Source organism: Triticum dicoccoides, chromosome 5B (assembly GCF_002162155.2).
Source record: "Triticum dicoccoides isolate Atlit2015 ecotype Zavitan chromosome 5B, WEW_v2.0, whole genome shotgun sequence".
Lineage (NCBI taxonomy): Eukaryota > Viridiplantae > Streptophyta > Magnoliopsida > Poales > Poaceae > Triticum > Triticum dicoccoides.
In genome coordinates this window covers 249235815-249243696 of record NC_041389.1, presented here as the reverse complement: position 1 = coordinate 249243696, position 7882 = coordinate 249235815, and the positions used below count along the sequence as shown (strand labels likewise).

Here is a 7882-nt window from a genome sequence, read left to right as displayed (position 1 = left end):
TCTGATCCAAAGTATCAAGTAGGCTATATGTATTTGATCAGACCACATATTGAACTTGTATTTATGTATGTGACTTACAAGTGTATCTTCTTCTAGGCTAACTGTTTGAAGAACAAGACCAACCATTCTAAAGTGAAATTCCAATAGGCAACAGGATCTCGTAGCTATATTGCACACTACGAGGCTCTTGTAAATAGCTCCTACTTCTTTCTTTTTTCTGTGCCATATTATCGTATCTATATTGACTCGTTCCAAATACAGAGGAAAGCCCGTGCGGACCAAAAAGAACCTGAACCGAATGAAGTGCAAATCTTCAAGGATTGCGACACCAGCAAGATGCAGGGCATGAGCACACTAGTTCAATCCGCTGTTGTAAGTCCTTACTCCTCGTACCTTTGAACTGATTGGTACTGTGATATATTCATTTAACTACTTGGTTTGCAGCCAATGTCAGTTACTCTATTCACTTTTATACACAGTTGTCTTAATGTATCATTTCACCTTACATGGTTTAAAATAGATGAAGAATATTCTTTTGGTCTTGATCTGTAATCTAGTTGTTATGTTCACGTGCGCACACAATGATAAAATAGCATGTTTGTTTTATATCTGTTTGCCCATGATATGAATGATGTCATACTATGTTCATCCTACTTTAAACCATGTCTCTTTATCCTTAGATGTGAACGAATGTGAGGAAATAGACAATACAGTAGGCATGCTACATGGACATATGTTTCGAAAGTGATTTTATTATGTAGTTGGCACTACAATACATGCTAATGTATTACGGTAGTTCACCAAAATAAGTTAAGTATAAACATGTAACCTACTTTGTTTGTTTTTGTCTCATTAGTAACTTATCTGGTACACTAATCTACAAGTTCAAACTTTCAGGAAGCTATGGAACAAATGATTGAACAGTCACAACCACCTGAAGGTGACGAGGCTACCACATGCACAATGTCACCTCTTGCTGCAGTGCGTCAGTATCTCTCCACTAACAGTGCAAAAAGCACCTTCCTGTGTAATTCTGGGTTGGTTGTCAAGGTAACCTCGTCCAAATCGCCTACTGAACAAAATCTTTCGGCTAGACAGAGTGATATATCTGGTACACTAATGGACGTCGTTTCGGAAAAAAGAATAGTGGTTGACAAATGTCGTCAAGATATGAATGGTTTTGAAACCAGACTATCAGACATTCGCTTCGTTGTTCAAGAGCAATGGCGGAAAAAGGTGAAGATCATGCTGCTCCATCAGATTCTACAGCCTGAAACATTAGCACTCAGGTCAAATGATCTGTGCTTCTATACATCTGATGGTGCTTTTATCTGCAAGGACTGTAAACTTTATGCCAACAGTCCTTTTGTTGTATGGTTGGAATTTATTTTGTTGTGGTACAACATTTATGATGATGCCAAAGGCTGTAGTAATTACGACGCTATTTTTGTATAGTGTAGGTTTATCTTAGTAATGTATTCGACTGAAAGCTTCGTAGGAGCCCAACATGCCAACATTCGTCGGGCCCATTTCAATTGGGCTAAAAACGATTATCGGCCGAAATTTGCATGTAGCCCACTAAAAATATCTGGGCCTAAATCAACATAAGCTTTCATATTTTTCTGGTGGGCCTGTGCCCATAGTGGGCCTTTAACAGGTCTAAACATAATTTGGGGTTAGTAAAAAAAAATTTGCGAGGAGGGTCAGTAAAAAAGTTTACTGTTCATGTACTGTTCTGATCCGATTTGTCTTTTTTGCTGAGAGTTACTTAGATGTCCAAATGATCTGAAAATTGAAGCGGGCCTCGTGCAATAAATTATCTATAATGCATAAATAATTTGAATTTTTCGAATCTTTCACGAATTATGTTTTGACCGGGTGCATATAAGCATGGGCACCAAATCGCTGCACTGGATAACAAGTCCCTTCCCGTGTTAAAAAGAAAAGAGAGAGCAGGCAGGCAGATGGGATGGCGATGAGCCACGGGCGCAGGGCTTGTTTGTGCCTGTGCGTGCGGGGTGCTCACGTCTCCGGCCTCGGACGTTGCCGTTGCTCCACGCGAGCGCGCTGCCGCCGATGACATGTGAACTCGTCGCCATTCCCGTACCGCAGCACGAAGCAGAAATGGAAGCTTTGGCGCCGCGCTCCTGCTCGTGACCCCCCCCCCCTGAAACCCAACAAAACCCAGGCAAAATCGAGCTAATTTTTTTAAAATAATACATTTTTTAATAAAATTTGAAAAATAATACACGGTTTTGAGAAATTACACAAATAATACAGCGTCGGCTTCCTGTAAGCTGACTGGTACCAATCGGCCAGCGGCAAGCCGAGTAGAGCCCAGTCGGCTACCGGTAAGCCGATTAGTGGCTGCGCCACCAGACACACGGCAAGTCGGCCAGGTTGCATGCAGTCGGCCAAGGGGAGGCCGATAGGCCGGCCTATCGGCTTCAGGTAAGCCGATAAGTGGCTGGATGGATGAGTGGGCCTACGTGGGCTGATTGATTCCGGTATTATATATGTGCGAGTCCATGGGTTAGCCAGGCATACGGGTATTCGGGTACTCGCGTAGCGTATGCATATGCGGCCAGCCGGTGTACACATATTCGATGTATTGTATATACACCACGTACAACCCGGCCAGGTCATGCGCGTACGCACTGGCTGTAGTGCTGTACCAAGTCATGATCCTATGCTAGTACGCACGTAGGTTGTTTTGTCATGCATCTGCACGTGCATGCATGGCCATGCAATACTGGAATCAATCAGCCCATGTACTAGTTAAGCACACATATAATATTGGAATCAATCAGTCCACGTACGCCCACGCAGCCATCACACGCAGCCCCATCCATCCAGGGACATAGGCCGGCCTATCGGCCTCCCCTTGGCCGACTGCATGGAACCTGTGGCTCAACCACTAATCGGCTTACCGGTGGCTGACTGGGCCCTATTCGGCTTGTCGCCGGCCGACTGGTTCCAGTCGGCTTACAGGAAGTCGACGCTGTATTATTTATGTAATTTCTCAAAACCGTATATTATTTTTCAAATTTTATTAAAAAAATGTATTATTTAAAAAAATTTAGCCAAAATCGAAACCCTCGCCACCCAAATCACACCCAAACCCTCGAGCCGCTTCCCAATCCCCAGCTCCCGAGTGCTCCTCCTCCCCCGATGGCCGACGCCACCCTTCCCTCGCCCGCTATGCTGCCGCCCTCCGATTCCGACCTGCTCCTGCCGCCGTCCGATTCCGACCTGCTCCTGCCGCCCACCGACGCCCCGACCCCGAAGCCGCCGCCAGGACCCCCAACCTCACCGACACCCCCGCCTCCGCCGCGGATCCCGAGACCCCCTTCTCCGACGCCGCCACCGCCTCCGACGCCGACATTTCCGCCGTCGCCCCGCTCTACGCGGCGGCCGTGGATGACGCCGACGACGACGGGATCAACGACCCCTCGGGCGCCGCCAGGAAGCACATGACCCTCGCGCCCCCGGCCCCGCCGACCAAGAAATCCAAGAAGAAGGGCGGCAACTGCGGTCGCCCCAGGCCCTCCTGTGGCGAGGAGGAGTTCCTCCTCACCCCGGCACCCCGCCTCGCTGCCGAACGCAACGACGACGGCCCCGAACTACATGTGCTCCTCTCGCGTGTCTACAAGTCCGAGAAGATCGAGGTCTCGGTGGATCGCCTAACCGCAGGCAGCACCAAGGGCTACCGCATGATACGTGCCACCCGTGGCATTGCATCCGGTGCTTGGTATTTTGAGGTCAAGGTGATGCACCTTGGTAGCTCTGGCGCCACCCGTCTCGGCTGGGCCACCAACAAGGCTGACATCCAGACACCTGTGGGTTGCGACAGCTTTGGTTTCAGTTACCGCAGCGTCGATGGCTCCTAGGTGTACAAGGCCTGGAGGCACAGGCGGAGCTCCCGGTAGGGCGAGGCAGGGCGCCCGCCCTACCTTGATTTTGGGCAAAACGATTTCTACATGTACGCATACGCTATCGCTGTCTGGTTCTGGAGTCACTGTCGCTAGAAAAAGAAGAGAACCAAGAAAAACGAGTAGGCCTAGTCGGTCGTCAGATTCTCTCCACGTTATTTAGGCCCATGAGTTCCTGCTGCTGGGCACCGTTCGCACGCACCAGTACACGCCATGCTATCTCTCTTACATTGAAAAACAACACGCTGTCACTCTTTCTCAAAATAAAAACACGCTATTTTTTTTTCTAAAATAACCACACTTTCTCTCTCACAAAAAAAACCGTACACAACGCCATCACATGTTGCGAATTTATGATGTAAATTTTCTGAGAATAGCTTTGCAATGTTTGTCCATTTTACGTGGTCCTGACTCACTCCTACGGACTCCAGAGAGCCAATGATTACTGGGTGCAACCAGAGGGAGATGGTAGCACGGGCTATATTCAACCGGTTTGAATGACAAACGCATAACAATGATATGAGTCTAGGGAGTTTGTCCCTTGTTGTCATACCGGTTGTGATATTGAGCCTTTTTATTTTTCTCTTTGCTCCGCTTGCGAGCTGTAATACTTTTATGACTCTGTGATACTTTGAGACTTTTTAATAAGATGGCTGCATGCATCGTTCAGATGCAGAGGCCGGGGGCAAGCCTCCTTTTTCAAAAAAAAAAAAACTCTTCATTATCCATATGTTTTCAGATTTATTTAAATATGATTGCATTTCTGTTGTATTTGAATTAGTTTAAAATTATGTAAAATTATGAGTGGACTATTATTGCGTAAAAGCTATTTTGATATTGCATCACATCATTTATTAGGCTTAGAGTTCGCCCCACCTTAAAAAATTTTCGTCCTCCGCCACTGCCTGGAGGGACAAGTACGCCGATGAAGGATATGGTGAAGGAGATGTCCCGGGCTTCTACATTTCTCTGCCTCAGGGCGAGCTGTATGAGCCCAAACAACCTGACCTGGTTAAGTGCAAGGGGATGCCTTTCCATGCACAAGGTCTCAAGGATGAGAAAAAGGCGCTGGATCCAGTTCCTGGTGAGTAATCTTTCTTAAGGTTCCTCTTCATATGTTCATTCTTTATGCTAAAAAACTGCAGGAATAGAGTACTTAGGTTTTAGGATAACATATTCAACAGAGTAATTCTTTAATGTGAATATATGGGCTACTTGATTTTGTATGTATGTTAGTTACTAGAAAAGTTTATAGATCGTCGTATGCAGCAATTATGTACTTATCTCATTTGTCATTTGTCCTCGGACTGCCCATGCTTCACAACTGCAGCAGCAGCTACGAAGCCCCTTTTTGAAATGGGTGCATTCTGTCCTTTTCAACCTTATGACTTATGCAAGCTCCAAATACCTGTGTGGTCACTGGGATACTTATATGTGTTCCAAATCTCCATTGCACATACTAGAACTTACAACGTGTTTGGTTCAGCGAATTCTGTGCGGTTTCCAATTCCCACGCTTTCTGGAAGTGCAGAATGTGTTTGATTTGCATACTACGCCTTCTGTAGTAGCGATTTCCGATGTGCGGTTTTGCAAAGTCGAAACCAGCTGAGCGGAAGGTGATTAGGAAACCGGACAGGACCGAACGAACCAAACAAAGTCAGTATCCCGTAAAAAAGAATCAGAAGCGACACTTACCTATTACGGAAACCCATTGCATTACCTGAGCAGGAACCAAACGCGCCGTTTATTTCATTTCACTCACTCATATTGTGATATTTCCCATAGATAGTCACCTAGTCAACCTAATAGGTGATATTATTTCCTTTGAAGTATGGAGCGGCATTTGATGCAGAAGCATGATGATGGATGCAGCATACTGTCCATTGACTAAAGCATAAAAGAAAATCAATCAAGTGGCATTTAGTTGTCAAATGACATCTCCTAAAACGCAGCGGTTGCAATTCATACAAGTTTCTAAATACTTATATGAATTTACTAAATTAGTTTCTGTCAAGGATGGTGTATATTGTTTGAGATATCAAAATGTAAGCTCTCAATGTCCATGTTCCACGAAAAGCTTTGCAATTCTGAGCTTTGCTGCCCCCTTCTGCACAGTGGACTCCACTACTCACCACCCCTTCATACGAGTGTATCATCTGCTTTTCCGGCACATCATAGTTATTCTGGTTCGGTTGCTTCTGCACATTCTGATTCTCAATCAAACCATGTCTTTGTTAGCCCATTGGTATGAATTCAAAGTTTATGACGTTGTGGTTAATTTCTTGTTCATGCATTTTTGCATATCTAGTCTATCATAGCACCTTCATGTCTTGCATCATTAGTGAAATCAGAAATTTCATTGTTATGTTTACAAGGATTTTGTTACCCTATTGTAGCTCTGATTGAGATTTTCAATAGTGGGGTGTTCAGTACATATACAGTCAACAGACACTATAAGGAAGGTGTTTCCTTGTGTTTTTGCATTTTGAAATAAAGAATCCCAGCTATTGTTGTCTTGCCCTTGCATGCCGCTTCCTGCTTCCAACTTCTCCAAACTCTATTCATAGGGCCTGTTGTCTTGTTATTGACTTCAATCTAACTGCAAATGTAGGAAGTGAGATAGTTTACTTCAAGAACGGGGTATGCCAAGGCACGGCCTTTGAGGATATTCCTGGAGGGCGCTACTACCCAGCTGCATCAATGTACTCACTGCCTGATGAGCCAAATTGTGAGGTCAGGTTCAACTTTGGGCCTGATTTCACGTTCTTCCCTGAAGACTTCGCAGGCCGTCCTGTCCCTCGGCCAATGAGCGAGGTACCTTACCAGGCATATGAGCTGAAGAATGAGGGACCTGCTGAAAATGGTAATGCTGAAAAGGCTGGTTAGTGTAGTTATCTTGCTGTTTTCATTATTCTGTCGAACATACCCGTGGAGTCCACTAGCTAGTTTATTTAGTGCTATGGCGAAGCTTACTGACGAACTTACCTTATCCTAGTTAAAATGCAGCAAACTGGCTGACGGCTGCTGCTGGTTTCTTGATTATTATGGCGAAGCTTACTGAACATATTTTATTGCGTCCTAATTAATTAAATCACAGCAGGCATGTTGATGGCTGTAGCCTGTTTATTAATTACATTGCGAAGTTTATTCATGAATATATATTTATCTGGCTAGAATGTATGATACGGTGCTGTACCAGCTTTAGGACCAGAGTTATGAACATACCGATTTGTGAAAAAAGCTTCTAGAGCGTTGTTTGGAACACGTGAAATTTTCTTGAATTCTGCAGGAATTGTATTTTTCTTGTGAAATTTCTGTGTTTTCTAGATGAAGCGGGTGCTTGTGGGTCAGCAAGCAGTTTTGTCTCTCCGTTTGCCACTTAGTTCTCCACGTATGACAATTCAAAAAATATGTTTATATTTAGCTAAGCATTGTGTTCTAAGCTTGGCGGGCTAAGTTGCATTTATCGTATCCCGTTTGATCTTGTTCAACGGAGCTCCCAAAACAGATCTTTATATAGCGGTTCGGACGGGCCGTTTTGGCTCCTGTGCTCGGATGAGCCTATGAGTGAATAGTAAAATTGTTAAAAATACAAAACAAATTCAAAAAATTCTGAAGAACTGAATTTGTCTTTTTTGTTGAGAGCTACTCAGATGTCCGAATGCTTTGAAATCTGGCACGAACGTCACGCACTCAAGCATCTTTCACCATAAAAAGATATATAATTTTTTGATTCTTTAGTATTAGTATTTATTTTGTTTTTACTGTTCATAGGGTGTAGATGAGCTCGGTTCGAATTGGATATTCGTTTCTTTCAAAACATTTCTCTATTCTTTTCCTTACTCTTGCAGAGCCCAAGGGCAGCGTGTCAACTTACGGCTCCTTTGGTTCCAAGGAATTTTACAGTATTTAGATCCTTAGAATTTTGCTCTGTGGTCGTCTGATTAGCA

At 44.5% G+C, this 7882-nt stretch overlaps 1 pseudogene; it reads left to right on the top strand.

Moving 5' to 3' along the window:
• Window positions 1–3116: 3116 nt before the first annotated feature.
• On the top strand, window positions 3117–7112 carry LOC119308250 (annotated as a pseudogene).
• Window positions 7113–7882: the final 770 nt, after the last annotated feature.